Genomic DNA, 27723 nt, shown 5'->3' with positions numbered 1-27723 from the left:
GTAAAAGATAGAGTACCAGTACTACTGTTATACAGAATATTATAAAAATTAAGTTTTATAGGTTAGGGGTTGGCAGGGTGATAGGGATGAGAGGGAAGTGACCTATTTGCTTCTATAAATACCATAAAAACATTTTTCTTACTGCACAAACATTTCATGTTTACTATGGATAAATTAGAAGACACAGATATGGAACAAATAAAAACACCTATAACCAATACCACACACAAATAATAACAATTAATAGCTTGATGTAGACCCTTCCGGGCTCTTTATACAAACATACACTTATATGTGCATGTGTGTGAGTATGTGTGGTCCATGTATATGTGTGTGTATATATGCACATGTACTTCGGGGGGGGGTTATTAATAGTTTCAGCTTATTTCCTACTTTTCTACTGGCAATAAAGATGCCCCAAAGCTCTGTATAACAATCTTGCATAACTTAACAATCCTGATCCTTATGAAATCATCCCTTGATCTTTTGATTCCAAAAATAAATAATACCATGTTCAGGGCTTCCCTGGTGGCGCAATGGTTGAGAGTCCGCCTGCCAATGCAGGGGACACGGGTTTGTGCCCCGGTCCGGGAAAATCCCACGTGCCGCGGAGCGGCTGGGCCCGTGAGCCATGGCCGCTGAGCCTGCGCGTCTGGAGCCTGTGCTCCGCAACGGGAGAGGCCACAACAGTGAGAGGCCTGCGTACCGCCAAAATAATAATAATAAAAAAAAGTAATACCATGTTCATTAGCCTTTTTTTAGAAGTACATTTTACAGTTATCTATTCTTTTTTCTTTGATGTCCTCTGTATTCTATTTAATAACTTTGAACTCTCTTAAAAGAGGGACCTTGAAGAGAAATATAATTATTACATTTCTAATATATTTCTTCTTAATGCCAAATATGACAAGGTGGCCGTATTATTACACGTATGTCTTTCTACTGCCTGAAAAAATATTTCCTAATAAACATCTTATATGCACCAGCACAAATATATACAGCACATCCCTTTTCAAGTTGTGGTTTCCTGAGACTCTTAGATCTTTGCCCACTGTATTTATATGTAGTCAGAGGCCCTCCATTTTGAATTGTTGGAACTTGACCCTTTCCTCACCCTAAATGCAGTATACCAAGCATCTGTCATGATTCAGTTGCATTTTCTCAATTTCTGATCACTTCTTCCCAAAGCTAGGGTACGTTTCACCTTGAATTCCATCCTCTAGGGTGCTTCTCACCCACATTACACTGCAAGTTTGTTAAATGTCTTTTCCACTTATGCTTTCCTTAAAAGAAATCAAGTAATCTCTGATCTAAGGAAAAACAATGAAGAAACTATTTGTACATGTCATCCACTGTCAACATCTACCCATGCACAAGGACTTGTGGAATTCCATTCTATCAACATTCTACACACGGCTGTCAAGTTCAGGGGTCTGTGGACGCGAGGCCTAAGGGGTAAAGCTTTTGGTGCCCCGCCTGTCTCTGTGCGCTCTCTTCTCAGGAGAGCGCTTCACCTGCAGAGCTGTAAGCGCGGCTCCACCGGGGATGGCTGCCCACACTGCAGCTTCAGGCTTCTCCTCTCACCTGGGCGCTGGCCATTACCCGGACATTCCTACCAACCTGCTTTGTTATCTCTTCAACCTCAACAAGTAAAGAGCCAACCTCAGCTTCTTCTTGAAAACTAACCATTTCTCTGAATTTCTTTAAAATCTCTCTATAATCTTGTATTTCCTTGATTCCGTTTTGGTTACTAATGCCATAATCCTCAGTATCCTGGAGGCATACATAGTTGCTTCCCATGGACAGTTAGTTACTATCTTTTCTTATTTCTACTTTGCAGATGTGTCTCATTTCCACCTTTTCCTTTCTGCATCAACTTGTCCAGTTCTTAAGAGCTTCAAATCTGAAATTTAAAAATAGCATTTATATAATGAAAATGATAATGGCAGTGTCTACTTCACAGGCCTGCTTGAGGCTAAAACAAGATAAAGCATATTAAGGGTCATGTAAGTATTAAATTAGTATTGTCCTATTATTGTTATTAAAGAAAACTGTTCACTGAAAAGGAGAGATGTAGATGAGCAAAAGAATGAAAATAAAAGTAACTGTATTCCCATCATCCGGGTGTAGGCAGGGTGTATTTCCTAGTAGACTTCTGAGTGTATCTCTGTTTATAAAAATATGTACTTCTGGGGTTTCCCTGGTGGCACAGTGGTTAGGAATCCACCTGCCGATGCAGGGGAAATGGGTTCGAGCCCTGGTCCGGGAAGATCCCACATGCCGCAGAGCAACTAAGCCCATGCACTACAGCTACTGAGCCTGCGTGCCACAACTACTGAAGCCCGCGCACCTAGAGCCCATGCTGCACAACAAGAAAAGCCACTGCAATGAGAAGCCCGTGCACTGAAATGAAGAGTAGCCCCCGCTCGCCACAACTAGAGAAAGACTGCTCGCAGCAATGAAGACCCAACGTAGACAAAAATAAAATAAATTTATTTTTTAAAATGTACTTTTTGTAGTAATATTTCATAACCTTTTGTTTCATGTAGTTCGTTTTAGACCACTTTTCTGAATATTTTTTGCATCACGGCATACATAAAAAAATAACAGTCATTTTTATGACACACTAGTGTGAATAGGAAAGACTGCCTGCAGTTTGAGACATCTGAGCTGGGGGTTCAGGCCACACAAGACCCTGACCATCTCCCATGAGGGCAAAGGGCATCAAAACCTACTACCTGGCACACTTTTCGGGAAGCTCTGTTTTAGACATCTTTCCATGAATTGCTCTAGAACATAATTTTTATTGGCTATATAGTATTTCATAGCATACCTTGATTCATTTAACCAACCCCAAGTTACCGGACATTCAGATTACATCAAATGTTTCATTATTACAACACTGTATCGACAAATAACAATGCAATTCAATCTGGGGACATACTTCTCACAACTTTTTTCAAAGTTAAAGGGTCTGGAACTTTTAAGGGTCTCTGGTTCACACTGTTCCACTGCCTATTGGAAAGGTGATTCCATTTCTAAATTTCAAGCCCTTCCTTAATTCTGCTTATGGGGTGTGACGGTGTCCCCACAACCTCAACGTATAAGACTGCCTCATCCACCTGAACCATGATGTTGGAAGGGACATTTTTCTGGCTAAATCTTGCTGGAGGGGCCAATAAGATAGGATGATCAAGTGTGTGTGATATCTACTCTACATGGAGACTTTACCTAGAATAATCCTAGACTCTTGAACCCTCATGAAGATCACAGATCTAATACAGTTTCAGAGAGAGGATGTTATAAGCTGTCAGAAGGGCAATTTGAGGTTCACAGGAAAGAATCTGAGTCTCACTATTCTCACTGGTAAAGAAGGACATACCACATACATACAGGCCACTGCATCTTGCAACTTCATTTATTTTTTAACCAAATTCAAAGAACACTAGATCAAGAATCTGAAGATACAGATCCTAATCCCGCCTTAACCATCGAAGAGCTGTGTGTCCTTGGGGAAGTCACTTAAACTCTCTTAATTTTATCCCTCTTGCAAAACTGGAGTTCAAAACTGAGTTGTTTTAAGGTTCCTTCTAGTTCTAACATGTCATGATTAGAAAAAAAGCAAAATTTCTGCAAAGTACATTCCAGGAGTCCATGAACATAAGGAGTTTCATGATCAAATAACACTGGAACTTCTTTATAATATATATCCTTCTTACAAATTCAGTGTCTATTAGCATATTAATGGATTTGAGAAATTCTGCAGAAAACTGTTCGGCTTGGCTAAATCAGACATCCAAACTTACTTGAATACTTTGCAGTTTTTTCCTTGAATGTTTATTTATCTCCCACAGATCAATCTTTCAGAAACAATAAAAATAGTTATTTGATAATCCTACGTTTGAATACAATTCCTCGACAGAGATATTTGAGAACAGGACATAAACTCAACCAATAACATCTCTAAGACACAAGAGCAGCTAATTCCAGATGTGAGACACACTCTATTCTTTGAGTCAGTCTTGCTGCCTTCCTTGCTCTTTGGTTTACAACAGATAGTTCTATGTTACCCTGTCACTTCAGATCCCATTCTTCCAAAACTGAAGTTCAGCACAACTATCCTTTCTAGAGTAATACATAACCAGCATCCAGGAAGAGAATATATTACACTTAAATCATATATAACCATTTTAGAAAACCATGTGGCATTATTCAATTAGCTGAAGATTTCTATAACTTAGAAATATCACTCCCTTTATAAATATACATTCTAGAGAAATGTTTGAACATGTGTATAAGATAACCTGTATTAAAACTTTATAATAATATTGGTAATTATAAAATAAAAATTTAAAATAAACTGGAATTAACTATTCACAGGGAAATGAATGAATAAATGGTATTATATCTAGGGGCCTCCCTGGTGGCACAGTGGTTAAGAATCAGCCTGTCAATACAGCGGACACGGGTTCGAGCCCTGGTCCGGGAAGATTCCACATGCCATGGAGCAACTAAGCCCGTGAGCCACAACTACTGAGTCTGCGCTCTAGAGCCCGCAAGCCACAACTACTGAGCCTGCGTGCCACAACTACTGAAGCCCGCGCGCCTAGAGCCTGTGCTCCGCAACGAGAAGCCATCGCAATGAGAAGCCCACTCGCCGCAATTCAAGATAGCCTGCATGCAGCAACAAAGACCCAACACAGTCAAAAATAAATAAATAAAACAAATAAATTTATAAAAAATAATGGTGTTATATCTGTACTATGAATACGGTTGAACAGTGAGAAAAAAGAACTACAGGTATTTGTGTTAACATAAATTAATTTCACAAGCAGAATTTTTGGGAAGAAAAGAAATAGGTTGCTGAAGAATACATAGTATGATTCCTTTTATTTAAAAGGTCAAATGTATTCAAAAGTAAACTGCATTGATTAGGATATACTACTAAAACTCTTTTACGCTAAGATGTTGGTACTTTTGGGAGTGAAGAGAGGGCATGAAATTTGGGAGAAGCGTATAGGAATTTTAATACATGGTTATATTATTCTAGTTGTTACACTGGGTTGTGGGCATATGTGTGCTTTTTATATTTATATTCACCTTTATTTTTGGATGCAAAAAGTATTTTATAATAGGAAATTTAAAATTATACTTTTAATAGAAAAGTTTGAGATAATCATAATAAATGCAGATTTAAAAAGACAAACTGATTTCTGCAATCAGATAGAAGCTAACAGATACGAAAGACAGATTAAAACAAAGCAGCATAAAGGTAATTAATGTCTCTGAAGAGTGGAAAAATCACTCAAAGGTATATTAAAATAAAATTCCCCTGAAGTAAAAAAAAAAAATGGAATCTGTTAACAGCAAAAACACATAGTGGTCATAAGAAAATGTCATACGGTAATAGCAACATGGAACTATATTCTGCTCAAGATTTTAGATTTAAAGAAAAAAGAATTAATTCCTTGGGCACCCTGCAGAAAAAAAAAATCACCTTAAAAGTGACAGAAAATCAGGCTGGCATTAGACTGCTCTATAGTCATATTCATTTTAAAAAGACAACGGGACAACATCTACAAAATTCAGACGAAAAGAAAATTGTGACCAAAAGAAGATTAAATCCAGAGGAGGTACTATTCATATTTTCAACATGAAAGAAATCAGGATAGCACACATAAGCCCTTCCTCAAAAACTGCTTTGCCAAAAGTAAAAAATAAATTCGCATAATTAAGATATGAATTAAATAAAGAATTTGGTAATAAAGAAGCTATATGAAAAAACTAATGGTTTGATCACGGCAGAGCAATAGCGTTCGCTCCAGCTGTGATCTAATTTGCATTGTTTTCCAAGGCCTCCTAGGGTAGACTGCAGGGCTCTGTGGGACTAATGTTGAGTCCTGGATGTCAGAATTTTGGGTGGGTTCAGAGGTCACCCTGAGGTGTGAGAACCACCAGTGAGTTTGGAGCTGTATGAGAGTGGAAGGTGTAGTCCAGGCATGTGATTTTTAGGACCCAGGCAGAGTTCCTGGATAACTCAAGTGGAAACACCTTTCATGGCTCACCAGTCTTCATTGCTACTGCAACAGAATCCCTCCCATGGACAAGGAGAGGTGGTGGAGTTAACATGTGGTTGGCAGAGTTCTACTGAAAAGGAGATTCAGATTTTTATGTGAAGCCAATTTCTATTAAAACTTAACTGAGCTGTATAGTTGATATGCAATGAAATTAACATACTTAAAATGTACAGTTTGGTAAGTTTTCATATTTGTAAAGCCACGGATCCATTATCATAATAACAAACATCCAACACCAATATCTACCTTCTGACATGTCTCCCAGGACCCCCAGGCAATTACAATTGATTTACTTTTTTCCCCACTCAATTAGTGTTTTCTAGACTGTTAATATCATTGGCATCTTAATGTTTACTTTTGTATTTGTCCTTTTCTTTCATGATGCATAATTATTTTGAGAATCATTTAAGTTGCAGGTATGAATAGTTCATTTTCTTCCTGAAAAATAACAAAAGGGGTTTTCTGGTTTGTTTGCAGTTTGGCCACCACAAATAAGCTTACTATGAACATGTGCATAAAATTCTTCATTTGAATATATGGTTTCATGTTCTAAATTGAATGACTGTACCCTTATGCATTCCCGTCAACACTATGGAAGCATTCCAGTTCCCCTATAGTCCTCACCAGTACTTGATTAGTACAGTCAGTAGTTAAAATGTTGCCTGTTTTAAAGTGTGTAGCGGTATCTCACCATAGTCTGATTGCATTTCCCTAATGATTCATAATGTTGAACATATTTATTGTGCTCATTTGCCAGGTGTATGTCTTCTTTGATAAAATGCCTGTTCTTTTATTTATTAACTGAAAAGACAAAAGAAATGTGCTGGAACTTCACTTTTCGTCAGTGACTTTGCTGGGTGGAATCAATGTTTCTGCTATTCACACACACACACAAAAGACTAATGGTTTGAAATGAATCCATTTAATTACAGAACAAATACTAAACAGTTACATGAACTTTGGTTATATTTCAATGAGAATTACATTACACCTTGACAATATACCAATAAAAATAATATATAACTAACAAAAGGTGCAGGAGGAAGGAGGAGGTACGAGGGTGCTGGTGACTTCATTTCTTTCATAGGAAGGAGTGAATTTTTATCATGAGGTTAACAAAATACTTGGTTCCATAGTGAAAGATATTTATATGATTGTTATACTTAGTAAGCTTTTTGGTGGGGGGTAAATTTTCTGAAGCAACCTATAAACAAAGCATTAAAGACTTAGTGAAGTACATATTTTAAATCTTGACAATCTAGAAATAATATAACCAGACAAAACTGGGAGTTGCACTAGCAGAGGAAGTTCTTCCACTATTACACTGAGGGTCAGCAGTGCATGCAAAGTAGGTAGTTCAGGAAACAGAAATATGAGTACTAGAGACATAAAGTTACCACGGTAATCAGATAAAGAAATTAAATAACAGAAGTTCAGAGTAGTTCACACTGGGAAATGTGATCAGGCATGAGTGGAGTGAGTGCAAGATGATTACTTTTTATTTTAGACTCTCCTATACAGTTTGATTCCCCTTCCTCATGTTCAAGTATTACTTTAATTTTAAATAGTGAGCAGTCCCCCAAACAACAGAATACCTAAACCGTTCTCTCCTTTTAACCCTGTTCCTTAGTGGGCATTCCAAATATCTGCTTAAATATTTTAAAAAGTCATATTAACCTTACTGTTAGAAAATTCATTGGCTTTAGTTTACTTCAACAGTATATGTATGCTAAAGTTCTTTACTAACTTGCTGCTCTGACCCCATCATTTTATAACTCAGGAAACGGAGTCCTGGGGAGGTCAGTGTCCAAGCCCAGGACACACTACAAGTCAATGGCAGACTTGGGAGAAGGTGATTGTATCTATCAATGTGTTTAAACAAGTTTAGTTTGTAACTGTCATCAGAGCTGGTAGCACTTTGGGTTGGCTGCTTTCTGAGAAGGTTCTGAAGAGGAAGTACCTGGTCACTGTCCCTCCCCCTTTTCCTGTCCCTCCGTCAGCATGCAGCTGCCTCCTGCCTGTAATCAACACTGAGCATCCCATATGACCCCTCTTGGGCTACTGGTGTGTCATTCATAGTGTGCAGAAACCAGGGCCTTCTGGAATCTGCAGCCACGAAAGAGTAAATGGGCCCCCGGAGGAACCAGTGACAGCTGTGAGTACAAAAAAACCTTTGCAAACAAGAGCTAGCTGGCAGGGCAAAGAGGACAACACAGAGTGAGAAAGACAGGGAGTGACAGATGCAGGAGGATGGGAAGGAGAGGCACAGAGAGGGATGTCTTCTTGTTTCTCTTTGGGGTGACTTACGGGCAGAGTTCTTTGTACGGAGTGATTATACACCCCTTTATCGCTGCAGAATCGCCAAAGGTGGCAGAAGCAAGTAACGTGAAGCTTTCATGAGGGAAATGCTGCCAATCCTATAGTTTGCCTGCCAACAACAACAAACACATTCTGGCAACTTTAATACTCATAGTTGTTTCCCTCTGATGATGTTCCAGAATGCTCAACGACTGGGGAATGAGAACATCAAGGAGGCAGACAAGCTGTGTAGACTTAGAAAGGATGCTTTGACTAAGTTATAAAATAAGCACTAAGAAATATGTAATGTCTGCAGAAGCAACTCAGAGTTGTATATACGTGTGTGTGTGTGTGGGTGAGAGGGGGGTTTGAACCTTTGTACATCCTATTAGCCAGGTAGTTTGCCCTCCCTTGGAAGGTTAAGTTGTCCCCTGTAGACTGTAAAGTATCTGACAGCAGGGGCCATGTCTACTTTGCTTGTCCAGCAGAGTGTCTGGAACATCGAAGGCATCTAGTAAGTATTTGTTAATTACCTCACTAAAGGTGATATGGCAGCCCTTGGAAATCCAGCTTCCACCTTCGTCTGAAAAGATGATTCTGTGCCCTTCCCTTGCTCTTTGCTGCTCCTCTAGGAGCACATAAATGGAGGGTAAGTAGGTAAAAGGAATTTGGGGGATATTCTTTACGTCTCTCTAAATGCTGGCATATTTGGCAACAGAGAGAGGACAATTTAGGTGTTTCAGGAAAGTTTTTAAATTATGATATTTTAAAATGGACAAAAAGGTTACTGTGTGTCCTGTGGTGCATACCCTTTCACGGTATCTTGGCCTTCCAGAGTCTTAGAGCTATTTTTCAACCCTGTAAGCAAAACTAATGATGACGCAAGTAATTCTTGTCCTTAGAAATGGAAAGGAATTATATCTGGTAGAATGCAAATGATTACTGCCCTACAGATAGACCAGTCTTGCACCTATCTGTAAATTCTTTCCAGCATTCCTCATTGCCTATAGATGTGGTTCTTTGACTTCTCCTTTGAACAGGTTTAATATCGTACCCATTTAACCTATTAATGAGTTAAATAAAATAGTTCACATTAATTTAATATTTGTATGCAGTCATGAATTTACATTAAAAATTATATTTTAGCATTTTAATATACCATTTTCACTTTAGTGCTGGGACTTATTCTGTCACCTCTTCATGACTTTTTTCCTCTTCCCTTTTCCTTGTAGGTGTAATGTACAGCACATTAGTTACGAGTACTTGCTTTGCAGATAACTGACCTGACTTCAAATCTCTGCTTCTCTATCTCCTAGTAATCTTGGTTAAATTAATCTCAAGCCTCGGTTTCCACGTATGTAGAACAGGAATGATATCAGCACCTACTTTATGGGTTGCTCTGAGACAATGAGATAATGCATGAAAAGTGATTATACATGGCTTGGCACATAGCAAGTGCACCACAGATGCTAGCTATTAACCCTCTTTTTTTTTGCCCTGTGGTGGGTGAACCAGGCTGTCTGCGATCAGTGTCTAGTAGGAGTGGCAGTGCGGAAGTAGGCAGTTGGTCAAGTCACCAGGCAGCAATTCTCCTTGACCATAAGTTTCCCTTTCTATGCTTTCCCCAGAAAGCCCCAAGTAATTTATACTTCGTGTGGCAATTGCTAGTTGCCTATCCAAATCCATTCTTGCCTTTCACCTTATTAATAAAATGCCTATATTACTGTGGGCCACAATGGACCAGCTGAAATACTGTATCTCCCAGCCTCTCTTGCAGTGAAGTGTGGCTAATGCCCAAGTTCTTCTGGCCTCTGAGATGAGAGCATGAATTTGTTGGGAGGGATTTCCTGGGAGGTTCCTTGAAGGAGGGAGGAAAAGCTAGGGAAAGACATTTTTGAGTCTTCCCTTTATCCATCCTATTGGCTAGAACATGGATTTGTTGGCCGAAGCTCCAGCAGCCAACTTGGACATTGAGGTGACTTGCAAGAGATAAACCATGTACCAGGCTAGTGCAGCAGGAAGATGCAAGAAGCCTGGGGTTCCACAAATTTTGTGGAGCTGCCACACTGCCTTAGGTTCCCTCAACCAGACTTCCTTTGCATGGGATAGAAAAGCTCCTGTGTGCTTAAGTCAGTGTTAATTTGGGTTTTGTGTTAGTTACATGGACATGAACTAACTGATAGATGTTGGGTGTCTTGTTCAGCCCAAGGGGCCTCTTAAGCGTGTGAGTCATAACAGAACCATGTAGTTTGAGAACTCAGATCAATTTCTACCCTTTTGCTTTCAGCTGAGTTACTTGTGGGCTCCAAGGGAGCACATGGTAGTAGAGGACCTGTGTGGATGGGTGAAGAGTCCTCTTCTGTCTATGCTTTTCCCCTTATACAAATGAGTCATTTCTCCAGTGAGGCATTTTTTTCCATCCATAAGCAATCTTCAGGGCTGTGAGTCTCCGGTGCAATTATGGTCATTAGAGAGATGTTAAATAACAGCATATGAATACAAAAATTAAATTTTGATTTGCCTCCTCTGGGCAGATATAGCAACAGTATTTAGTTGTATGATTACATAACTATGGTTATGGTTAGGTTATATAATTATATATTTATATGATTATATTTGGTGGCTTTGCTTTTAGTAGAATCAATAATAACGTTAGACCCTTACCTGAGGTGTTAATATTATTTCTACTTTACAGATATGAAAACTGAAATTCAGTATGATTAATTCTATCAAGGTTACTCCTGTTCCGCTGTACCAACTGGTCGCTAAAGGAATGCTTGACTGAACTGAGATTTTTTAATGGCAAACGTCATTTAACAGTATACAACAAAGAGCGTCTGAAGTTAGAGCTTTCAATACATAAAAATGACCGACAAATTATATTCTTCATTCTGCTGATTTGGAAGTTATAAAAACAATACCAGTAAACTGGCTATTGGTCAAAACAATGTGAGGGGCCTTGTTGAAAAAAATTATGCATCTATAAAATAATTCTGACAAAGCAACATTTTAACAATTTAAATATGAAGGAAGTGGGATTATTTGGATTGCATTTTCCACCAAATATGTGAGTATAAAAACTGTCTCAGGTGTCAACCAAATTTCAAATGTTTCATCTTCTCAAATGTGAAATTCAGCTAATTAGCCCATCCTTGGCTTTGAGAGCAATTAGTGACCTGAGAATATCTAGTGGTGCGATCTCCAGGCAGCTCTACAGCGCTCTGAAGACAGCAGATGAGTAGATGGGATTGTTCCTCCAGGGTGAGGGCGGATAAAACGCCTATGTCACAAAGATGTAGCCGAGGCATCCTGAATTTTCTTTTCTCCAGGTCCCTTTTGAGAATACCCAGTCTAAAAAAGCTGCCTATGAGAGAACCACATTTCTAAAAGTTCATCCAAGCAGTATTATGAATAGGTGGAAGTATGTGTAACAACCACAAACAGATCTAAAGAAGTGTCAGCTTGGGCAGAACTTCATTACGGAGTGGCTATAATTAGGAGCTTATAGAATAAACACACGGACGCAGCAGGGCTCTAATAAGAAACTAGGCCTGAATCAAACACGTTTACTCTACTCTTAAAACTCACAGACTCTTAGCATCTGCCTCTTGATATGTGTTCTTCCTCCTTCCCCACACCACTTCCCTTCTTACAGGGATGGTTCAGTAACACTGGACGTTTCAGAACTTCTTCCACATCTGAAGCCCTCTGGCTTCAGAGGAATATCCATCCACAGAGCATCTTCCTTCCAAGACGATCCCAAACCACACATTGTCCCAGTTAAGCTTGCCACAGAAGATTTCATCCCCAGGCTGTTAGTGCCTTCACTGACTTGTTATCTCCCAGAAATGTTTCAGCAAACATTTGCTGAACATTTGCAAAGATCTGACTAAAAAGGGACCTGGTGAAGTATTTCTAGAAGACCCTTCATCTCTTTCTGCCAGTTATCAGTGACCTTAGTCCTCCTGCTAAGAAGTCCTAACTTAAAGGTGAAGGATGCTTTTCCCTCTTTGCATTTCCTTCTCTCGATTTCTTTTTGTGTGTGTGTGTGGTGGGGGGGGTCATGGTGGCTGTGTCGGGTCTTAGTTGCGGCACGCTGGATCTTCCTTGAGGGACGTGAGATTTTTCATTGAGGCGCCGGCTCTTCGTTGGGGCGCGTGGGCTTCTAGTTGTGGCATGTGGATTTTCTCTCTCTAGTTGTGTCACGTGGGCTCCAGGGCATGTGGGCTCTGTTGTTTTTGTGGCACGCAGCCTCTCTAGTTGAGGCACGCGAGCTCAGTAGTTGCAGCACGCAGGCTTAGTTGCCCCACAGCATGCGGCATCTTAGTTCCCCAACCAGGGATCAAACCCGCATCCCCTGCAGTGGAAGGCAGATTCTTTATCACTGGACCGCCAGGGAAGTCCCCCTTCTCTTGATTTGTTTTACTCTATAACTTCACAAAGACACCGTGACAAAATAAGAAATATATTTGATCCCTGCCCCTGGTGCCCCGACACAGAGCTACTAAATCCCCTGGAATTTCCTGGGTGATAGAAGCATCTTTTGTTCTAATGAGCTGACTCTTGTTGGGCTCCTGGATAACTTCAGGATGGAGGATGGTCACCAGAAAGATCAAGCCATGATTAGAAGCTTGGAGTGTTTAGTCCCATCCCCCATCGTCCAAGGATGGGAGAGGGGCTGGAGATTGGGTTAGTAATAATCAATCGTGATCGTTCCTACATGATGAAGCCTCCACAAAAATCCCTCATCTAGGGAGTTCAGAGAGCTTCCAGGTTGGTGAATGCATGCACGTGCCAGCAGCACACCCCAACTCCATGGAGACAGAAACTGTACTTGGGACCCTTCTAGACTTCACCCTATGTACTTCTTTATCTGGCTGTTCATCTGTACCCTTTATAATATCCTTTATGATAAACTGATAAATGTACGTAGATGTTTCCTTAAGTTTTGTGAGTTGTTCTAGCAAATTACTGAAACTGAGTGGGTTTGTAGGAAACCCTGACTTAGTAGCCAAGATGGACAGAAGTATGGGTACCCTGGGGACCCATCACTTGCAACTGGTGTCTGAAGTGAGGGCAGTCTTGTGAAGCTGCGCCCTTAAACCTGTGGAATCTGACACTAACTCCAAGTAATTAGTGTCAGAATTGAATTAAATTATATGACACCCAGTTGGAATCCAGAGAGTTGGAAAATTGGTTGGTATGGGGGGAGAAACCCCACACATTTGGTGTCATAAGAGCTGTGAGTAGAGAAACAGTTTTCCTTTAACACATATGCACAGTGATGATGCCTAGTCTTCTATCTTAACATGTGGGGAGATACTCAGATAATTTCTCAGTATTAATAGAGTTGACCTCATGTGTCCCCCTTGTTTCACAGGCTTTGTTTATAAAACAGACTCAGGCTCTCATTTGAGTCTTGAGTTCAGTTTGAGATAATGCAATTTAGAATATACAAATATTGGCACTGAGCTCCAAGAGAGTAATTAAAGGGTAGGTTGTCAGAAACTCGAGTGATTGTAACCATTTAGCCTGAAGACAGAAACCTTGGGGTTTATAGGTTTATAAAATGTGATGGAAGAAGTGAAAGCATAGAAGGGACCTCCAAGATCACAATCATAGTTCAATGACCTCATCGTACAAGAGAGGAAACTGAGATGCAGAAAAGTGATGACTTGTGAATTTCAAGAAACCAAGGAGCAACCCAGTCAAGGCTAGAAGCTGAACTCACTGTCCCCCATCAGGAGGAAGATCCGAGTTGCTAGATCAGTCAGGATCCAGACTGTGCCTCACAGATTTGCTGAATGACACTTGCACATCGTTTCCTTGTCCTGGCTTTGCGCAGATAATTCAACCACCTTCTCCATCACTAGCTGCTATGCAGACCAGCTGAGGAATTCTCCTGCTGATTTATTAGTCTCTAGTGGGCTGTGTTCCATATAATTTTCAAGCAAAGGACAGGAAAGATTCCTACTAGCTAGGAAGTTGTGTGAAACACAGAGGTTAAAACAACATCTACCCTGAATAATACATTTAAAAAGTCACCCAAAGCATGTTATTCAACCTGGCACCCAGATTTAAAGATTGCCAGATGGCCCAGCCTGGCCTCTGAGGAAGAAATGTCACATTGCTCTTACCTTCTTTTTCCTGACTTGCACTGATAATACCACAAAGGAGTAGAGTAGAAAACCACAGAACTGCAGCACTCAATTATGCTAATAAATAAAGGTAAGCCACTCAGGCTGAATGCTCTCTCTATACCTGGATACAAAACACAGCATTTGTATATGTAATACCAAATTCCCTAAGCATTTCTAAGAAAGCCAGAAACCTCAGGAAGAGATCAAGAAAGGGGAGGGGTTTCAAATACTTCCCAGGGCAAGCCTTTCGGGACCCAACTATGCGAATGGCATGATAAAGTGTAATCTACCAAATATACTATCTCACAAAGCCAGATGGACTTTTAATTCCAGCCCCAGTATCACTCTGAATTGTCCCTACGTTTGGTTTAACCAATCAGTTCAAAGATTAGGTATCAGGCACAAAGTGCTCTGCTCTGTTGTACTACATGACGGCAGAGCATTACAAATACGACCAAGCAGAGGCCCTGGCCACTACAGGTTAGTGAAGGAGACAGACATACACACGGCCAAAAGTAACAGCTAAGGCTGATGCAGGGCTTACTTATGTTCTGCACTATCTCAAGTGCCTAATATATTCATTTGTTTAATCACAATATCTCTACAAAGTAGGCTATATTTTTAATTCTATTTTGCTAATGTGGAAAAGGAAACTAGGTAATTTGCCAAGGGTCACTGTGACAGGTTGATTATCTCTCCCCCCCTTAATTAATATGGCTGAAGTCCTAATCACCAGTACCTCTGAATGTGACCTTACGTGGAAATACAGTTGTTGCAGATGTAATTAAGTCAGGTTGAAGTCATTGGAGTGGGGTGGGCCCCTGATCCAACATGACTGGTCTCCTTATCAAACAAGGGAAATTTGGACGCCAGCATGCACGCAGAGAGAACACCATGTGAAGATGTAGGCAGAGATTGGGTTGCTACAGCAGAAGCCAAGGAACGCCAAAGATTCCAGCACACCACCAGATGCTAGGAGAAAGGCATGGAACGCATTCACCCTCGTAACTGTCGTAAGGAACCAGCCCAGCCGACACCTTGATCTCAGTCTCCTAGCCTCCGGAACTGAGACAATAAGTCCATGTTTAAGCTACCCAGCGGTACTTTGTTACAGGAGCCTCAGCAATAGAGTCACCAAGCCAATAAAACATGAACAGAAACCCAAGCAGTCTGGTGCTGGAGTCTGCATTCATAACCTTTTCACTAAACTGCTTACACTATTTAAAGCATTGAGCTAAACACCATACGCTTCCTTACATATAAGGCAGAAAGAGAGCCACATAAGGGACATATAAGCCATGTCAGTTCAAAGAAAGATGTTGAGTAACTTAATACAAAACATTCATTCCATAAAGCACTTGTTGAGAACTTACAACTGTAGAGACTCAAAAAGTGTAAGGTGTGTCTCTATTTTCATGGAACTTAATAATCTAGTTGGATCTCTGAACAGCTAAATGAAAATGTACTGAATTAGGGAGGCCTGACATCACAAGTTTATAAAATCCAGAAGGTCACGCAGGAGCTATGAGGTTAACACTGGGGTAGGAGGAGATTCTGAGCAGAGAAAACAACGAGTATAACGTCACAAAATCACAAACTGGAGATGGCAAGGCAAGGAAGAGAAGGCCCAGATGTCGAATAAACCATGTAAGGCTGGATTAGTGCCACTAACGTCTAGAAAGCAGCCCTGGGCTAGAGCCTGCCGCCTCTGCTGCTAGCCCAGGCCACCCTCTTGTCACCACACTGATTTCTTGCTCCTCATTCATGTCCACTCTGGCTGCCTGACTCCTCAGATCTAATCCTCAGCTTCTATGACCATCTCACACCTGCCAGGCTTTCCACCCCCTGCTTCAAGGGCTTCTTGGCTTTGTCTCCAGCTTTTTGGGGGGTAAACCATTTAGTTCTTTTCTCTGGTTCCACACACCTGGCCACTAGGGAGCTGGGACAGCCAAGTCTGCCTGGGTCAGGCAGTTAAGGGAGGGGAAGGGGCCAGGCCACTTGTCAGGATAAGGGGAGGGAGGTGAGTTGTTATGGGCTAATTGTGTACCTCCCCCGCCCCCCAAGTTCATATGTTAAGAGTCCTAACCCCCTAGCACCTCAGATGTGCTGTATTTGGAGAGAGGGGCCTTAAGGAGGTAATTAAGTTAAAATGAGGTCATTAGGGTGGGCCCTAATCCACACACAAACACAGACCCTAGTCCTGACAGAGACACACACAGAGAAAAGTCCATGGGAAGACACAGGGACAAGACAGCTGTCTACAAGTTAAGGAAAGAGGCCCCAGAAGAAACCGACCCCGCTGACACCTCGATCTTGGACCTCTAGCCTCCAGAACTGTGAGACAATGAATTGCTGTTGTTGAAACCACTCAGTCTGTGGTACTTTGTTATGGCAGCCCAAGGAAACTAATATACAGGTGATATAGGAAAAGGAAAAGGACATATTTGTCAGTGAATCCTCTCTGTCTCTGGGGCAGCTCTGGTTCCTGGAAGAGAGTCAAGATCAAGAGACTGGGCCTTTCTGCATGCCAGCTGTGGGACAAAGCCCCCAGCCAATTAAGGCTCTGGGAAGCGGGAGGCTCAAGAGAGATGGCTCTTATCACCGTCCCCTCCTCTTACTATAAAGACTGAATCAGACTCACCTTTAGGACTGTTGTCACAATAAGGTTAAGTGTGATTCCAAACACCTTGCCCATCTCCCCAACACACATATTCGTTTTCTCAGAAGCTGTCATTTATCCCAGTTAGAGTTCAAGGCCTAAAATGCAAAGGGATTAAGAGGGTGAAATTCAGTAACACAAGAGTAACCCAGTTGATCAACCAACAAGGGAAAGTGAGTTATTTCTTCTTCCCTGTTTTGGCTGGAAAAGCAGGAGGCATTGGGTTCTGGAAACAGGAGGAGTGTTCACAACAGAGACGAATGCAGTGTGTGCGTACGTGTGTGTGCATGTGTGTGTGTTTGGGAAGCCGGCTACAGAGGTGGCACCTGGAGACACAGCAGTAAGATTTTTAAACATCCTGCCTAGCATTGGCCTTATCCACCTTCAACAGGGTCGTTGTGCAAGCATCTCTGTTTGCACTCACACCCACTCGCTGCTGAGCTTCCGAGGATTTATGAAGATTTCCTCTGTGACTTCATTATAAAGGTGCTTCCTTCCCAAGGGATCCATTCATCAAGGTACCATGGTAGTGTGCTTCCTGCCTTTGGCCTTGCCACGAAAGCCCTTTCAAACAAACGGTGCACGGCTGCAACGCAGAGCGTGCTGCCCTCAAGCACACGAATTAAATTAAACGTCATTCAGTAAGTATGAGAAATAGGCTGTCAAGGCATCAGGAGGAAAGTGAAAAATTCCATTTGTCCTGATCCTTCCTTGACATCATCTGCATATTTGGAGCTCCTGGGATCTGCTCAGAGTGAAACATTTCTCCAGGAGAGGGGCTGTGTCTTATTCTTCCAGAATATCCCCTAGCGCCAAGCCGGGGTCCTAGTAGCACTCAGCAAATGCACGTTGCAGAACTATTCACAGTGTCACCATAAAGCTGTTGTCTGGCAGGTGCAACCTCATTCCAAAGTAACAAGCAGCCATTTCCAGGTTTAATACTAAACGGTGTTTGCCACTGACTGCGATTTGCTAGTAACCTCTTGCCCGTTTACTGCAACTTTACTTTCACCTAAGTAAGCGTGTGGAACAACGCTGGCCTGCCCAAAGCATTAATGTACCCTTGTAAATAATGGGGCTTTGTGTTCAACTTGGAATAAGAACAGCCAGTAGCATTTGGACGATGCTTCACGGCTTGCAAAAGGCTTTCACATGCTTTATCTTATTTAGAGCCAGGCGGGTACGCATTTGAGCCTTGCGTTGATTTCACCTGAGCAGGACCTGCTCTTCCTGGGAATTTCTGGGCAATTCTTCCTCCCCTATTCTAATCCTGCAATGCTGGTGAGGCTGCCAATTACAGCCAGCTTCCCCCCCACCGCCCAAGCCACAGCAGTGGGCCTGGGACCCAGGCCAGGCAATCGCAGCACTCCCATTCCCCAGACAACAATGATCAGAAGGATAGGTGGCGAGACTAATCAAAATCCTTTCCCGAGATTTTTTCAACGTAGACCTGGGGGAGAAGGTTACTTGTCTTCTGAGTCATGCATCTGAAAGGATGTTATTCAGGGGCTGCTGCTGGTCCTCCCCGCCACATGTAGATGGACTGTCTATGGTAGGAGCATAAATCCAACACAGAGAGAAGGAAGCAGAGGTAAAGTGGGGGAGGAGAGAGAGAGGGAGAGGAAGGGGGAGGGGGGGGAGAGAGGGAGACAGAGAGAGAGAGAGAGAGAACGAACCTCATTTGGATGGCTACCCGCTTCCCCTCTGGACTCCCTGGTTATGTGAGGCAATAAATTCTTTTTTCTCTTAAGCCAATGTGAGTTATACTTCTGTGATTTGCAACCTAAAGCCTGACTAACAGATTTTACAAAATTAGACTTATCTTTGAAGTTGAAGAAACCAAACTGTTTTCCTATTGTTCACAAATATTCTCTTCCCCTTCCTGTGACCCATTCCCGTCAGGCTTGGTCATGCGAGTTGCTTTAGTCAATAAAATAAGCCATAGCCATGGACATGGGAGCAAAAAAATAAACCTTTTGTTGTTGTTAGGCCCCAGAAGTTGGAGTTTTTTGTTACTGTAACAGAACCTTGAAGAAAAAGCCTTGCCTATTCTGACAGATACACCTACATTAAATGCTACAGCCCATATATCAACCTAGGCTGTTTGATTCCAAATTCTACAGTCCTTATTTACACTATGCCAGGCTGCTTGTGGTAAATCTAAGCTAAGTTTTCCAAAGTATCGCTGAAAAATAAAAACCATAACACAACACAACAAAACAAACCACAGTCTCATGGAAAACCGTAGGTAGTGCCAGAATGACTGATATAAACAATAACCAAGCTAATAACAAGAACAGCTAACATTAACGTCCACTAAAAGGGAGCCTTAATGAGAGCAGAGACCTAGGATATCGTACTCACTATTCTATCCTCAAAAGTTAGCACAGTGCCTGGCACGCTGTGACGCTCAATAAATATCTGTTCGACGTTAAACGGAAGAGTTCCGTTTGCAGACTCTACGCTGAATGGTTTACACACTCTCATTGTATTCATTTACTCGACAGAAATGTACTGTGCACCTCCTACGTGCCAAGCACAGTTGTAACCACTGTGGACAATGGAGACAACACAGACCAGGTCTCTGCTCTCACACCCCTCTATTCTACAGTGCGGTTGCTTATGTCAGCATTACTGACGTCTGGAGCCAGATAATTCTTTGTTGGGGCTTCTGTCTGGAGCATTTGAGGTGCTTAGCAGCGTCCCTGCCCTCTACCCCTTTCTCCCAATAAGACAACCCAAAACGTCTCTAGACACTGATAAACGTCCCCAGGGAGGCAAGATCAGCCCAGACTAAGAGACACTGGGCTAGTGGTAGGAGACAGACAAGCGGGCTATTGATTTGAAATATCTTAGGGTATAAAGTGCCATTAGTGAACATAAAGCGGGTAAAGGAATACCGAATGGTCCAAAGGAAGGTGCTTCTTCACTGAGTGATCAGGGAAGACCTCGGTTCTACGTTAACGTTTGAGGAGAACTGTGGAATGAGTGCCAGTCCTGTGGTCGCTTGGGGGAAGGATTTTCCTGTAAGATGGAACAGTGAGAGCAAAGACCAGGAGGAATAGGAAGTGTGCCTGTTCCTTCAGAGAAGAGCAATAAAGGCAGAAAGGCTGGGGCAGAGTGAGTGAGGGGAAGTGTGGTAGGAAACGTGGTCGGGGACGGGGGCAGGGGGGAGGCCGGTGGGAAGGACTCTGGACTCAACTCAGGCTAGTCTGGGAAGCCTCTGGAAGGTTTGAGCAGAGGAGTGCCAGGTTCTGACATATCCTTTTAAAGAATTACTCAGGCCGCAATGTGCAAAACAGAACAAAAGGGAAATGGAGAGCAGCAAGAAGACTAGTTAGGAGTCTAATCTGCTCTTCTGGGTAAGAGACGGCTTTGCCTGGAGGGGAGTGGGGAACAGTGGGTGGATTCAGGATATATTTTGAAGGAAGAGCTTGCTAGATCTGATGTGCTGCATACGGAGAAAGAGGGAAAGGAACAGACAATCAGATGTACTATTATTAATAACCTCATTGTACAAATGAGGAAACCAAAGTGCAGAGAGTTGAAGCAGCCTGTGCAAAACCATAGCTAAGGAGATGGTAGAGCCAGCCTTTCCCCCAGACAGACACTGATATCAGAGCCTACACACTTTTTTTTTTTTGCTGTCTGCTTGGAGTTTATTTTCTACTTGGTGCAAGGCACAGGGTTATGGGCTGTCAGTAAGGCTCTCATGTGGCTTGGATAGTAAAGAATGGGGTCTTCTCAACTTCCTTTTTGGTGTTTTGCTGTTTTGATATTAAAGAACCCAACTGCTTCCATCGGCTGCAGTCTGCTTAGTCTGGGGCAGGGGAAGGAGGGGCGGGGCTCTGAGAAGCCTAGCGCCTCGGAAGGAAGCCTGGCAGCTGGCGGTGGCCCTTCAGGACGGGGGCCGGCCGCGGGTTTTGTCAGGCTGGCCGCCAGGCTGCTGCTTGCCCACGGCTTCCCGAGACAGGTCACAGGTGATCACTGCCGGTGGAGGCCTGGGCAGATTCTGAGTGCTGGCGAGACTCCAACACTGTGGCCACGAATGGGAGAGCGCACTTCCCGAAAAAGCAGCCAGCCCACCGGTGTCCAGGGTGGGCTTTGGGGAGACGGGGTGGAAGGGAAGGGCTTCCGCAGGAGCTGTGAACTGGAAGTGGAGCCTAGGCGGCGCCGGCAGTAGTCGTGGGTGGCCACGAGCGAGCTGCGGGAGGGGATGGCTGCTGCGCTCGTCCTCGTGGGTTGGTGGAAACCTCGGGGGCGACCCCTCGCGGGCCTCGGCGTTGGGGACGGGGGCGCTAGGCCACGGGGCCCATCTGCGCAGGAGACCGCGGGCGGCCGCTCCACGACCCAGAGGCACGGGGCCCAGAGCCTACACTCGTGATCTCTATTTTATATGCCAATCACAGGACTGGCAGCGGAGGTGGGGGAGGGGTGAAAGCAAACTGAGGAGCTCCAGTAACCCATTTTCTTCCGACATAGCACCCTGTCACCCTCTTTCAGGGTCCAGGACATCCCAGACGTACCCCTATAGTCATCATACAGAAACAAGCACACAAGACAGTGGCAGACCTGACCCTTCTCATTACTAGCTCTTGTTAGATCCATGCAAAAATAATGGATATTTAATTCTTACAAGAAGACAGCTTAAAAGATTCAAAATTACAAAGAAAACTTTTTGAAATATATATTTACACCCAATATCATTCACAACAAAGCTCACCTTAAGGTTATATATGGTGCTAGTAAAAAGCATCTGGATTTGTAAGACATTTTTAAACAGCTTATCATCTGAGATACGTAGACAAACTTTTACAATTCTTTTTTTTTGAACAACTGTTTAAAGGAATACATTACTCAATCCAGTTCTGCAGAAAATTTCTCCAAGCTTTATATGCCATTTCTGAGGTTCCTTACATAATAACAAATGATCAAAGCCACACATCAAGGAGAAATACTGGTTCTTCCTGCTGTGGTAAAAACGACTGAAATAATACATAGAAACAATATAGCAAAAAAGTAAAATGCATTCATCTATTAGCAAATATTATTGACAACTCCGAGAAAACATTGTTGATGATTTTAAGAAACAATTCAGAAAAAATATGCTATGTGGAAGGTTTGCTACGTTTGTATTAAATACAGATGTTCCTAATGTAAGTTATGTTAAATTCTAGATTCTACAGATGTTCCTAACGTAAGTTATGTTAAATTCTAGATTCTGTTTCAAAAACAGGTACGAGAACAACTGTTTTTCTGAGAGCCCACTAAAGAAAGCAGGTACTAAAGAAGATTCATGATCTTTAATAATATCAATGTATGGGAAAACTGTGTACATGTAACCACTGATGGAGCAGTTATTTTGGTGCCAATTTCTAAAAAATTCACATAAAGAGAATGTTTCAGAGATAGCTCCACATGTGAAATTCCTTCACGGCATCATATATCAGTAAGTTATTAAAGACAAAAAGTTTAAGTAAGAAGTCCACATGGGCTATGGGATGTCATCGATGTGAATAATTTTATGTTTTTTAAGAAAGCCTTTACGAGATAGTACACTGTTTATAGTACTTTGTAATAACATAGGGATGTCCTGGGAAATTTTTACAGCAATGAGCCTTTGCTGGCTATTTCATAGCAAGTATTTATAAGAGCTGCTCCACTTACAAATGAATCATGGAATTTTCTTGTTAAAGACAAGAGCTGTAATTTGCTGAAATTTTCTATGATGACATGTAGCTGTCAGAATTATTCTACCAGCAGGCACTTTTGAAAAAATAAACTTAATTTGCCCTTTCAAAGATGACTTTTAGTAATGAATGAGGGAGGAACAAGTTTTCAAGAGAAAGTCATGCTATGGAAAGAACATTTTGAAAATTGTTGTTTCGGGATATTTCATGGCTTCATGATTTCATTTCTGAAAACGATATAAAAAGTCTCAGATCGGAAAAATTTTTAAAACTTGGAAATATGATTTTCTAATTTGCTTAAAAATCTTCCAAAAGAAGAATTTTAATAATTTTAAACCTAGTTCTTAAAAATGTGACACCTTCTGATTAGTTTGTAAGACTTTTTGATTGACTATCAGAGAAAAGAGATATGTATTAACTAAATTTTATTTGCGTTGCATAATGGTAGATGGGTTAAAAATTGAGTATTGTGATTTATTTAGTTCAAATTATCTTGCCCTTCTTCCATTTTAATTTACATGTATTTGTATGTTTTCCACCCAGCAGCAACACCCCTAAATATATTTAATACAGAACCAGACTAGGCTTCTCAGAGCCCCGCCCCTCCTTCCCCTCCCCCAGACAAAGCAGGCTGCAGCCAATGGAAGCAGTTGGGTTTTTTAAATTATCAAAACAGCAAAACACCAAAAAGGAAGTTGAGAAGACCCCACTCTACTATCCAAGCCACATGAGAGCCTTACTGACAGCCCATAACCCTGTGCCTTGCACCAAGTAGAAAATAAACTCCAAGCAGGCAGCAAAAAAAAAAAAAAAATAAAAGTGTGTAGGCTCTGATATCAGTGTCTGTCTGGGGGAAAGGCTGGATCTACCATCTACTTAGCTATGGTCTTGCACAGGCTGCTTCAACTCTCTTCAACACAACTACCATTCGCATTGCATAATGGTAGATGGGTTAAAAATTGAGTATTGTGATTTATTTAGCTCAAATTATTTTGCCCTTCTTCCATTTTAATTTACATGTATTTGTATGTTTTCCACCCAGCAGCAACAGCCCTAAATATATTTAATATAGAACCAGACTTTTAAATCACATTATCACCAAATATTAAATCAATATTTAAAATCACACAACTCTATAGGTTTTTGTGTGCTATTAGTGAAATACATATGTTTTAAAGTATCATTGATTTTCATCCTTGTCTCATCTTTTCCTCCCTTTTCGTGCATTTTATTCCCAGTTCTTATATTACTGCACGAACTAAGACTTCCAGTACAAAAGTGAACAGAACTTTACTTTTGTTTTTTAAAAAGCATGTTTACTGAATGCTTGTTGAACAATTTAAATACAATGAAACACACTCATTTTAAGTGTATATAGTTTAATATGTTTTAATAAATATGTGTACCCAAGTAACTACCACCACAATCAAGATATAGAAAATATCCAGCACCCCCGATTTCCTTCACGGTCAATCCTGACCCCTCCTTCACCCCACTCGCCACCACCTACCCTCAGGCAACCACTGCTGTGCTTTTCTCTATTAGATTAGTTCTGCCTACTTCAGTATTTCATATGAATAAATTAATATGCTCTTTTGTATCCGGCTTCTTTTACTCAGCATAGTATTTCTGAGATTCATCCATATTATTATGTATAAAAGGAGTTTATCAATTTATATTACTTAATAGCATTCCATTGTTTGGATGTACTATTACAACCGGCTTGTCCTTTCATCTGCTGATGGACATTTGGGTTGCTTCTAGCTTTTCATATACAAATCTCTGTGGAAACGTATATTCCACAAAGAAATTCCTTACTTCATTTAGGTAACCACCAAGGAGTGGAACTGCTGGGTCACAGGGGGAGTGCATTTTTAACTTTCAGAGAAACTGTCCAATTATTCTCAAAAGTTCTTATGTCATTTTACATTATCACCAACGATGTATGCAGGTCCAACTGGCTTTGTCGTCAGTCTTTTAAACTTTAGCTATGTGCGGGTGTATAGTGGGATCTCATCATTTTAACTTTGGAGTATGTTTATAATGTACATAATATGTGAGTACAATAGTACATACATAGTTTTCAAAATAAACTTATCTATATATAAATATATGTTGATGGGATAGCTAAAAATGTACACCAATCAGGATACACAAGCAGAGCTTTGCACCTACGTAACCACCGTAAGGACCAGGTCCCTGCCTGAAGTACTAGCCACTCCCACACACAGGAAGCTGCTTTTTTAAATACTACATTATGGTGGTTTTGAGGTTTAAATGTTTTATTTTTTAAAAGAATCTCGGGAGGAGAGAGAACAATTTCCTGCTTTCAGTTCCAAGTTCGATACCTGTCAGCAGAGGCTGCCTGTTTGCTGGGGCCGAGGGGAGACTGTGCTGCATGTTTTTGCTCCAGTTTCACGTACCCTGTGGTGCTGGCTTTAGTTTCACCCGTGATTGAAGTTCATTTCCACAGAGGGTGACCCTAAAGAAAAACACGTTTCCCCTTCCAGCACTGCCCCAGGAGGTGGCTGGGCCCCAGCAGTTTCTTGGGCACTTTACTTGCCGTCCACACTAAAGTTTAGGGACACTCATCTGTCATTTCATGGCTTGTTGGCAGAAAAGCAGCAGTGCAAATACCAAGAAGCCTCAGCGGTAAGTCCGTTTCAAGCAGGTCAGATGCCCAGTAATACTCGCAGTGTGACAGTTTAATCAGAGAATCGTGCGGTATTATTGCCTCTGCCTGAGAGGAGCAGACTTTTTTCTTTTCAAGAAAGCTCTTTTCAGATGGCTATTAGGTTGCTGAGTGAGGAGCTGCACAAAAGAAATGGCGGCTCCTTGTGGTCTTTCAGATCATTAAAAGGTAACCCAGGTGGCAAAACCAGTTATCATTTCCTCAGCTACAGTAGATGAAAAGAGCAAGATTGGACACCAATCTGAGGCTACACGATGGCCAAACCATCAGCCAGAGCGAAAGAGGATTCATCAATCCTGCGGAAAATGAGGACTCAAAGTGATTACTTAGCATCGTGTGCGGAACCCACCTGTTGATGTGACTGAATTTTTTCCTCTTCAGGCATTGCTCTGGTCTTCCAAGGGTCTCACACTGCTAAACACCGAGACTGTTTTTTTTCCCTCTCTTGTGGGACTTCCTATAGGGTGAAACTCTTGAGCTACCTGGAACTGGCTGGGGAAAGTAAAGTTGGGGTGGGGATGGGAGTGTGAAGCAAATTCACAGCTAGAGCTGAAGGGAGTTAGTTCTAAGACATCAAGACATTGTTAGCAACCACTAGTAATCAACCATCTGAATGCTTGTTAGTTTCACTCCCCAGGAGAGTTCAAATGACACCTTTCTTATTTGGACAAATTTAAGTTACAGTCTGTACCACCTTCCCTGCTCTGCTTGTCAAGAAAACGTGTAGCCTAAATCACAATTCCCCTAAAACGTGTAGCTGCCACCGCAGAAAAATGCTTCAGGTCAACAAACACTTTCTGCAAAGACGCTGCTTCTCTCTTCTCACGGCCAGAATCAAACTGGCCCTGAAATGGGGGCCAACAGCAGCTCTGCACTGTGGGGGCTGCTAGGAAGGAAGAGAGGGACAAGAAGGTGAGTGGCTGTGAGCTGAGACTCTTGTCTTAAGGAAAGTAGATTTCAGAAGCTGCAAAGTGAGCTAAGGAGCTGCGTGGGTTATGGTTTAGATATGAAGACGCGTCAATGTTGGAACTAAGGACAGTTTCCCACAGCAGAAGAAAGGCAACTGTAGATGTGGGCAAAACCCTTACTTATCTAGGCCCCCTCTGGAATTTGAAGGAATTGGACATCAGCTTCAGAAGGTTTTCTTTTAGCCTCCAGACCCTTCTTTAAATAAAAGTTGATCCAGAAACCCAGTAAGTAAAACAGATAAAAGGGGTATTGCTCTCCTAACCATCAGGGAAATGCAGGTCAAAATCACCATGAGACATCACCTTAAATAGGATGGCTTTTTACAAGTAACAGCAAAAAAATAAGTTGGTGAGGATGTGGAGAAATTGGAACCCTCCTTATACATTGTTGGTGGGAATATAAAATGGTGCAGCCACTATGGAAAACTGGAGTTCCCACAAAAAATTAGAAATACAACTACCGTAGGATCTATGAATTTCAATTCTGAGTGTATATCCACAAGAAGTGAAATCAGGACCTTGAAGATATATCTGCACTTGTGTTCATTGCTGCGTTATTCACAATAGAAAATGTGGCATATGCATACAATGGAATATTATCCAGCCTTAAAAAAAGAAGGAAATCCTGCCATTTGCTACAACATAAATGAAGCTAGAGGACATAATGCTAAGTGAAATAAGTCAATCACAGAAGGAAGAATACTGTATGATTCCCCTTACATGAAGTATGTAAAACAGCCCAACTCATTGAAGCAGAAAATAGAACAGCGTTGCTAGGGGAGAGAGAAATGGAGAATTGTTTTTCAATGGGTATAAAGTTTCTGTTATACAAGATAAGTAAGTTCTAGAGACCTACTGTACAACACAGCACCTATACTTAACAAGGCAGCACTGTGTACTTTAAAATATGTTAAGAGGATAGATCTCATGTAAAGTGTTATCAAAAAAAAACAAAAACAGAAGAACACAAGGAAATTTTTGCAGGTGATGGATATGTTTAGTAACTTGGTTCTAGTGATGGTATCATGGATCATGCATACATCAAATTCTTCAAGATGTATACACTTCAAGTGTGTGTGCAATTTAAAAATATCAAGTATGCTTCAATCAAGCAAAAAGGGGGGGGGGTTAAAGGAAACAAAACCACTGTCTCAAAAAGATATCTGGGGCTTCCCTGGTGGCGCAGTGGTTGAGAGTCC

General features: G+C 41.6%; 1 protein-coding gene and 1 pseudogene across 3 annotated transcripts in view; both read right to left on the bottom strand.

Annotated features, from left to right (window-relative positions):
* Positions 1-27723, bottom strand: part of LOC307189514 (histone-arginine methyltransferase CARM1-like) — a 288148-nt gene that overhangs the window by 48669 nt on the left and 211756 nt on the right. The window lies entirely within an intron of this gene.
* LOC307189558 (pancreatic progenitor cell differentiation and proliferation factor-like) lies at positions 20863-24687 on the bottom strand (annotated as a pseudogene). Its single transcript has 2 exons — positions 24683-24687; positions 20863-21561 (listed from the first exon to the last, which is right to left on the bottom strand). The product of its transcript is annotated as a pancreatic progenitor cell differentiation and proliferation factor-like (transcript).

This window comes from Stenella coeruleoalba, assembly GCF_951394435.1.
Source record: "Stenella coeruleoalba genome assembly, chromosome: 7".
Classification (NCBI taxonomy): Eukaryota; Metazoa; Chordata; class Mammalia; order Artiodactyla; family Delphinidae; genus Stenella; species Stenella coeruleoalba.
The sequence above is the reverse complement of the archived record's forward strand: the minus strand, read 5'-3'. Positions and strand labels throughout refer to the sequence as shown.